Genomic DNA, 8,324 nt, shown 5'->3' with positions numbered 1-8,324 from the left:
GTACACGTTCAAGGCATTCCAGAAAGTGTTTGTTGAGCTGGACTGCTCAAAGCTCACAGTCAAGATGACAGGCCTCAAGAACAAATGACTGTCTTAAGCAGAATGCCAGGCCAGAGGACAATTGTCATAGACTGAATGTCAGGGTTATTTTGTAACACCTTCGTAGTTAAACGCTGAGGTGCCTTTTGGAACTCTTCTCTCCCTTCATTTTTTCTGGTAGCAGGTCAGGAACGGTGTCCTCTACCACAGGCCCGCTTGTTGTTGGTGAAGCCGCCTGGGGCACAGAATCTGTGCTGGGACCAACCTCTGCCTACCGGGGGATGGTTACCGAGAGGCGGGGCTCGAGCACATTGCGGTCTGGGACCCCGTCCCCGATGGGCCCGTGGCGGTCATCTAGGCTAAAGAGGTTAGAGGGTAAGGAAGACACGTTTATTCTGCAAGGTGTGTTTTAAAGGGTCACTGCCACAGTATTTTCCATTGTGTTTTTGTATACAAGAGATACCAAATAGGTGTTTTTAATGAAGGATGTCATTGTAAAATGTAATGTCCATTTTGTTCCCATACAGTTGCGGTTTGAAATGTCCATTTTTGAATCCGTTGTACGTACCATTTTGAGGTTTCATCAAGGTACACACCTTTTACCACTGGTATTTTGACAATTCTACCATCAATCAATCAATCAATGAAGTGGATCTATGAAGCCCTTTTTACATCAACAGATGTCACAAAGTGCTATGCAGAAACCCAGCCTAAAACCCCAAACGGCAAGCGATGCAGATGTAGAAACGTGGTGGCTAGGAAAAACTCCCTAGAAAGGCACAAACCTAGAGAACAACCAGGCTCTGAGGGGTGCCCAGTGCCCTTCTGCCTGTGCCGGGTGGAGATTACAACAGTACGTGGCCATTAAGGGCACATTTCTCTCCAAGATGTTCAAACGTTCATAGAAGACCAGCAGGGTCAAATAATAAGCACAGTGGTTGTAGAGGTTGCAACAGGTCAGTCGGTACAGTCGGTACATCAGGAGTAAATGTCACTTGGCTTTTCATAGGCGGCCATTTAGAGGTTGAAATAGCAGCAGGTGTGGTACAGATTTCTATTGGGAACTGTTGAAAAAAGGCGCACCTACAACATTAATGGGTTAAAGGAAAAATGACCAAAGTAATATACAGTGGGGAAAAAAGTATTTAGTCAGCCACCAATTGTGTAAGTTCTCCCACTTAAAAAGATGAGAGGCCTGTAATTTTCATCATAGGTACACGTCAACTATGACAGACAAAATGAGATTTTTTTTCTCCAGAAAATCACATTGTAGGATTTTTAATAAATGTATTTGCAAATTATGGTGGAAAATAAGTATTTGGTCAATAACAAAAGTTTGTCAATACTTTGTTATATACCCTTTGTTGGCAATGACACAGGTCAAACATTTTCTGTAAGTCTTCACAAGGTTTTCACACACTGTTGCTGGTATTTTGGCCCATTCCTCCATGCAGATCTCCTCCAGAGCAGTGATGTTTTGGGACTGTCGCTGGGCAACACGGAGTTTCAACTCCCTCCAAAGATTTTCTATGGGGTTGAGATCTGGAGACTGGCTAGGCCACTCCAGGACCTTGAAATGCTTCTTACGAAGCCACTCCTTCGTTGCCCGGGCGGTGTGTTTGGGATCATTGTCATGCTGAAAGACCCAGCAACGTTTCATCTTCAATGCCCTTGCTGATGGAAGGAGGTTTTCACTCAAAGTCTCACGATACATGGCCCCATTCATTCTTTCCTTTACACGGATCAGTCGTCCTGGTCCCTTTGCAGAAAAACAGCCCCAAAGCATGATGTTTCCACCCCCATGCTTCACAGTAGGTATGGTGTTCTTTGGATGCAACTCAGCATTCTTTGTCCTCCAAACACGACAAGTTGAGTTTTTACCAAAAAGTTATATTTTGGTTTCATCTGACCATATGACATTCTCCCAATCCTCTTCTGGATCATCCAAATGCACTCTAGCAAACTTCAGACGGGCCTGGACATGTACTGGCTTAAGCAGGGGGACACGTCTGCCACTGCAGGATTTGAGTCCCCGGCGGCGTAGTGTGTTACTGATGGTAGGCTTTGTTACTTTGGTCCCAGCTCTCTGCAGGTCATTCACTAGGTCCCCCCGTGTGGTTCTGGGATTTTTGCTCACCGTTCTTGTGATCAGTTTGACCCCACGGGGTGAGATCTTGTGTGGAGCCCCAGATCGAGGGAGATTATCAGTGGTCTTGTATGTCTTCCATTTCATAATAATTGCTCCCACAGTTGATTTCTTCAAACCAAGCTGCTTACCTATTGCAGATTCAGTCTTCCCAGCCTGGTGCAGGTCTACAATTTTGTTTCTGGTTCCTTTGACAGCTCTTTGGTCTTGGCCATAGTGGAGTTTGAAGTGTGACTGTTTGAGGTTCTGGACAGGTGTCTTTTATACTGATAACAAGTTCAAACAGGTGCCATTAATAAAGGTAACGAGTGGAGGACAGGGGAGCCTCTTAAAGAAGAAGTCACAGGTCTGTGAGAGCCAGAAATCTTGCTTGTTTGTAGGTGACCAAATACTTATTTTCCACCATCATTTGCAAATAAATTCATAAAAAATCCTACAATGTGATTTTCTGGAAACAAATTTCTCAATTTGTCTGTCATAGTTGACGTGTATGATGAAAATTACAGATTTTTTTTTATCCACAGAGGGTTCTCCCCAACAAACTGGCAAAGTACACAGACTTACTAGAGAACCACAGAAAGCGTAAGTCCTCCTCTTCCAGTGATACTCTTGTGAAAAATGCAAAAATCACAGCCTTCGCTGCCCCAGGACGGGTAACACAAGCAACGCTTGACAAGCTGGTGCTAAATTTTGTATGTGAGGCCAACCAACCATTTTCTGTGGTTGAGACGCCATCCTTCAAGACTTTGATAGAAACCTTGCAACCTCAAACAGTAATGACAAGGAAAACGTTATGCACAAGAATACAAGAAGCTGCAAAACACAAGAAGAGCATAATCATCAAAAAGCTGAGTGCTGTGAACTATGTTGCTACCACAACAGACTGCTGGTCTGCCAGACAACGTAGCTACTTAGGTGTCACCTGTCACTGGATAGACAACACCTCACTGGAGAGGCACTCCGCTGCATTGGCTTGTAGACCTGTCAAAGGCTCGCACACATTTGATGTCCGTGCTGCTGCATTAGAGGAAATACATTCTGAGTACCACATCAGGGAAAAAGTGACCATGGCGACAACAGACAGTGGCTCAAACTTCCTGAAGGCCTTTCGATTATATGGTGAGGAGAAAAAGGAGGAAGCCATCAATGTACAAGAGGAGAGTGACTCCACCCTTGATGATGCAACAGAAGATCAGAGTGAGTCAGAGGTGGAGTGTCAAGATGTGTCTGCTATTCTGGATGACAACACAGGCCTTGAGTACCAACTTCCAAGGCACCAAAAGTGTGCATGCCATCTCCTCAATCTTATATCCACAGTTGATGCCACTGCTGCAGGAGGAGCTGCAAACGAAACCTACAAGAGGCTGTCTCGGTCTGCTTTTGCAAAGTGTCATGCTCTTTGGAATAAAACCAGCAGGTCAACCAGTCTGATAACAGTCTGCTGTAGTTTACAACAATTCTAATTTCTAAAGTGGAAGTTGGGAGAGTTTTACTCGGGTGGTTCAGTGAAACAATTATAGTTTCTGAGGTGGAAGTTGGGAGAGTTATATGTATATATATTTTTTTTTGGTGAGGGAGGCCTGCTCTCTCCTTTCCCTGATGTTTAGTTCATTTTATTCCGATCTCCTCTGCATTATTGTAGCCATCTGCTGCAGCCTGTCAACTATGCCTCTGCCTATCCCTGTTCTCTCCTCTCCGCACAGGCTACACAAACGCCTCACACCGCGTGGCTGCTGTCTCTCTAACCTGGTGGTCCCTGCACGCACCACACACCTGGAGTTCCAGGTCTCAGGCAGCCTCTGGAACTGCCGTTCTGCCGCCAACAAGGCTGACTTCATCCCAGCCTATGCTACCCTCCAGTCCCTCGACTTCCTGGCACTGACGGAAACATGGATTACCACTGAAAACACTGCTACTCCTACTGCTCTCTCCTCGTCTGACCATGTGTTCTCGCATACCCCGAGAGCATCTGGTCAGAGGGGTGGTGGCACAGGAATCCTCATCTCTCCCAAGTGGTCATTCTCAATTTTTCCCCTAACCCATCTGTCTATCTCCTCATTTGAATTCCACGCTGTCACAGTCACTAGCCCATTTAAGCTTAATATCCTTGTCATCTCCAGGTTCCCTTGGAGAGTTCATCAATGAGCTTGACGCCTTGATAAGTTCCTTTCCTGAGGATGGCTCACCCTTCACAGTTTTGGGGGATTTCAACCTCCCCACGTCTACATTTGACTCATTTCTCTCTGCCTCCTTCTTTCCACTCCTCTCCTCTTTTGACCTCACCCTCTCACCATCCCCCCCACTCACAAGGCAGGCAATACGCTTGACTTAATCTTTACTAGATGTTGCTCTTCTACTAATCTCACTGCAACTCCCCTCCATGTCTCCGACCACTACTTTGTATCCTTTTCTCTCTCGCTCTCCTCCAACACTACTCACTCTGCCCCTACACAGATGGTAACGCGCCGCCGCAACCTTCGCTCTCTCTCTCCCACTACTCTCTCCTCTTCCATCCTATCATCTCTTCCCTCTGCTCAATCCTTCTCCCTCCAATCTCCTGATTCTGCCTCCTCAACCCTCCTCTCCTCCCTTTCTGCATCCTTTGACTCCCTGTGTCCCCTATCCTCCCGGCCGGCTCGGTCCTCCCCTCCAGGTCTGTGTCTTGATGACTCATTGCGAGCTCACAGAACAGAGCTCCGGGCAGCTGAGCGGAAATGGAAGAAAACTAAACTCCCTGCCGACCAGGCATCTTTTCACTCCCTCCTCTCTACATTTTCTTCATCTGTTTCTGCTGCTAAGGCCACTTTCTACCACTCTAAATTCCAAGCATCTGCCTCTAACCCTAGGAAGCTCTTTGCCACATTCTCCTCACTGCTGAATCCCCCCCCCCCCCTCCTCCCTCTCTGTGGATGACTTTGTCAACCACTTTGAAAAGAAGGTTGACGACATCCGATCCTCGTTTGTTAAGTCTAATGACACTGCTGGTCCTGCTCACACTGCCCTACCTTATGCTTTGACTTCTTTCTCCACTCTCTCTCCAGATAAAATCTTGCGACTAGTGACTGCAGGCCGCCCAACAACCTGCCCGCTTGACCCCATCCCCTCCTCTCTTCTCCAGACCATCTCCGGTGACCTTCTCCCCTACCTCACCTCGCTGATCAACTCATCCTTGACCGCTGGCCATGTCCCTTCCGTCTTCAAGAGAGCGAGAGTTGCACCCCTTCTCAAAAAACCAACACTCGATCCCACTCATGTCAACAACTACAGACCAGTATCCCTTCTTTCTTTTCTTTCCAAAACTATTGAGCGTGCCGTCTTTAGCCAACTCTCTTGCTATCTCTCTCAGAATGACCTTCTTGATCCAAACCAGTCAGGTTTCAGGACTGGTCATTCAACTGAGACTGCTCTTCTCTGTGTCACGTAGGCTCTCCGCACTGCTAAAGCTAACTCTCTCTCCTCTGCTCTTGTCCTTCTAGACCTGTCTGCTGCCTTTGATACAGTGAACCATCAGATCCTCCTCTCCACCCTCTCCGAGCTGGGCATCTCCGGCGCGGCTCACTCCTGGATTGCGTCCTACCTGACCGGTCGCTCCTACCAAGTGGCGTGGCGAGAAGCTGTCTCCGCACCACGTGCTCTCACCACTGGTGTCCCCCAGGACTCAGTTCTAGGCCCTCTCCTTTTCTCCCTATACACCAAGTCACTTGGCTCTGTCATATCCTCACATGGCCTCTCCTATCATTGCTACGCTGACGATACACAACTAATCTTCTCCTTTCCCCCTTCTGATAACCAGAAGGCGAATCGCATCTCTGCATGTCTGGCCGACATATCAGTATGGATGACGGATCACCACCTCAAGCTGAACCCTGGCAAGACGGAGCTGCTCTTCCTCCCGGGGAAGGACTGCCCGTTCCATGATCTCGCCATCACGGTTGACAACTCCGTTGTGTCCTCCTCCCAGAGTGCGAAGAGCCTTGGCGTGACCCTGGACAACACCCTGTCGTTCTCCGCCAACATCAAGGCGGTGACCCGATCCTGCAGGTTCATGCTCTACAACATTCGGAGAGTACGACCCTGCCTTACACAGGAAGCGGCACAGGTCCTAATCCAGGCACTTGTCATCTCCCGTCTGGATTACTGCAACTCGCTGTTGGCTGGGCTCCCTGCCTGTGCCATTAAACCCCTACAACTCATCCAGAATGCCGCAGCCCGTCTGGTGTTCAACCTTCCCAAGTTCTCTCACGTCACCCCCCTCCTCCGCACACTCCACTGGCTTCCAGTTGAAGCTCGCATCCGTTACAAGACCATGGTGCTTGCCTATGGAGCAGTGAGGGGAACGGCACCTCCGTACCTTCAGGCTCTGATCAGTCCCTACACCCAGGCGAGGGCATTGCGTTCATCCACCTCTGGCCTGCTGGCTCCCCTTCCTCTGCGGAAGCATAGTTCCCGCTCAGCCCAGTCAAAGCTGTTCGCTGCTCTGGCACCCCAATGGTGGAACAATCTCCCTCACGACGCCAGGACAGCGGAGTCACTCACCACCTTCCGGAGACATTTGAAACCCCACCTCTTTAAGGAACACCTGGGGTAGGATAAAGTAAGTCCCCCCCCCCCCCCCCCACCCCCAAAACATTTTATTTTATTTTTTTTATACAAATACAAAAAAAATATAAGGACAAAAAGATTTTAAAAAATGAAAAAACAATGTATATATATATAATTGTAAAGTGGTTATCACACTGGCTATAGGGTGAATGCATCAATTTGTAGTCGCTCTGGATAAGAGCGTCTGCTAAATGACTAAAATGTAAATGTAAATGTAAACAGTGGAACGTGAATGCAAGCTGCTGTTTCTCCGACCCAATCAGACACGCTGGAGCTCCCTGTTCCTCGCTGTAGAAAGGATTGTGCGCATTCACCGAGAGCAAGGAGAACAAGCAATTCGCAATGTCTGCACAGCATTAAAGATGTAAGTTGACAAAATGTATATTTTGTCTTAAAAGAATAATATAAATAAATAAGCCTTGCTGATTAATGGGTGATTACACTTGTCTCAAGTAACTAAGTTTTCTTTGGATGGTGGTGTGACAATTGTGGATGACTTGAATGAAATCATTTAACTAATTTATTTTATTTTTATTTATTTGTGCATTTAACATGTACAATGCATAATAAACACATTGTACCAGAAATAGCTATAATTAATTTTTTTATAGTTACATCTTTTATAGGTTCAATCCAGCTGAAATTGGGTTTTTGGTCGAGTATGCTGCTGTGATGAAGCCTGTTGCCATGGTCCTTAATATCCTCCAAGGGGAATCATCTGTGCATATGGGCCTCCTGCTGCCAACACCTTACCAGTTGCGGGACAAGCTGAAGAGGTTGAAGTCAACTTGCAAAATGTGTACACCTCTTGTTCACGCCCTGCAGCAAGGGATCCAGAAACGTTTTGGAGACGTCATGAAAGAGCCTGAGCTGATTGCAGCAGCAATACTCCTACCAAGATTCAGAACATCCTGGACCACAGAGGAGAACATCTTAAATGCTGGTAAATATAATTGTTTATCAATTCAAATGTGAACCAGTAGACATTGACCTGTATAATATTACTGTAATTTAGGATTATAGTGTGTCAGTGACAAACCACAGGGTGGCAATATAGTTAGAAGCTCAGGTAGCTTTTAATGTCAAACATCAGCAGCTTGACAGCCTATACAGTAGAAGGGTAAGAATAATGTGCAGACTTAATTCTTTTGAAAAACGATTTATCTTGCCCTAAAACCCACAGGCCTTGACTACATCAGAAATCACCTCAACACCGACTTGGATGATGTCACCAGCGCAAACAGCGGCCTCTCTGATGAAGACGACTTCTTTGCATCCATGGAGTTGGGAAAATCACAAGTAGGAGAGCTGGAGAGGTACCTTTCATGTCTGTCCCCTGCAGGTATGGATCTACTCCACACCTTTCCTCGCATCAAGAAGCTGTCACTCAAAGTCAACACAGGTCTTCCTGCATCTGCAGCCTGTGAGAGACTTTTCAGTCATGCAGGACTCCTGTTCACTGCTAAACGATCACAGCTTCACAGCAAGAACCTTGAGAGCCAGCTACTGTTGAAGCTTAATAGTGACATCACTGAGC

At 46.9% G+C, this 8,324-nt stretch overlaps 1 long non-coding RNA gene across 1 annotated transcript; it reads left to right on the top strand.

Annotated features, from left to right (window-relative positions):
- Positions 1-327: 327 nt before the first annotated feature.
- Positions 328-8,057, top strand: LOC311149805. Its single transcript, XR_014615053.1, has 3 exons — positions 328-414; positions 7,414-7,730; positions 7,971-8,057. It is a non-coding gene; the product is annotated as an uncharacterized lncRNA (long non-coding RNA).
- Positions 8,058-8,324: the final 267 nt, after the last annotated feature.

This window comes from Coregonus lavaretus, assembly GCF_964263955.1.
Source record: "Coregonus lavaretus genome assembly, chromosome: 22".
In the NCBI taxonomy this organism is placed as follows: Eukaryota; Metazoa; Chordata; class Actinopteri; order Salmoniformes; family Salmonidae; genus Coregonus; species Coregonus lavaretus.
This window is presented reverse-complemented; position numbering and strand designations above follow the sequence as displayed.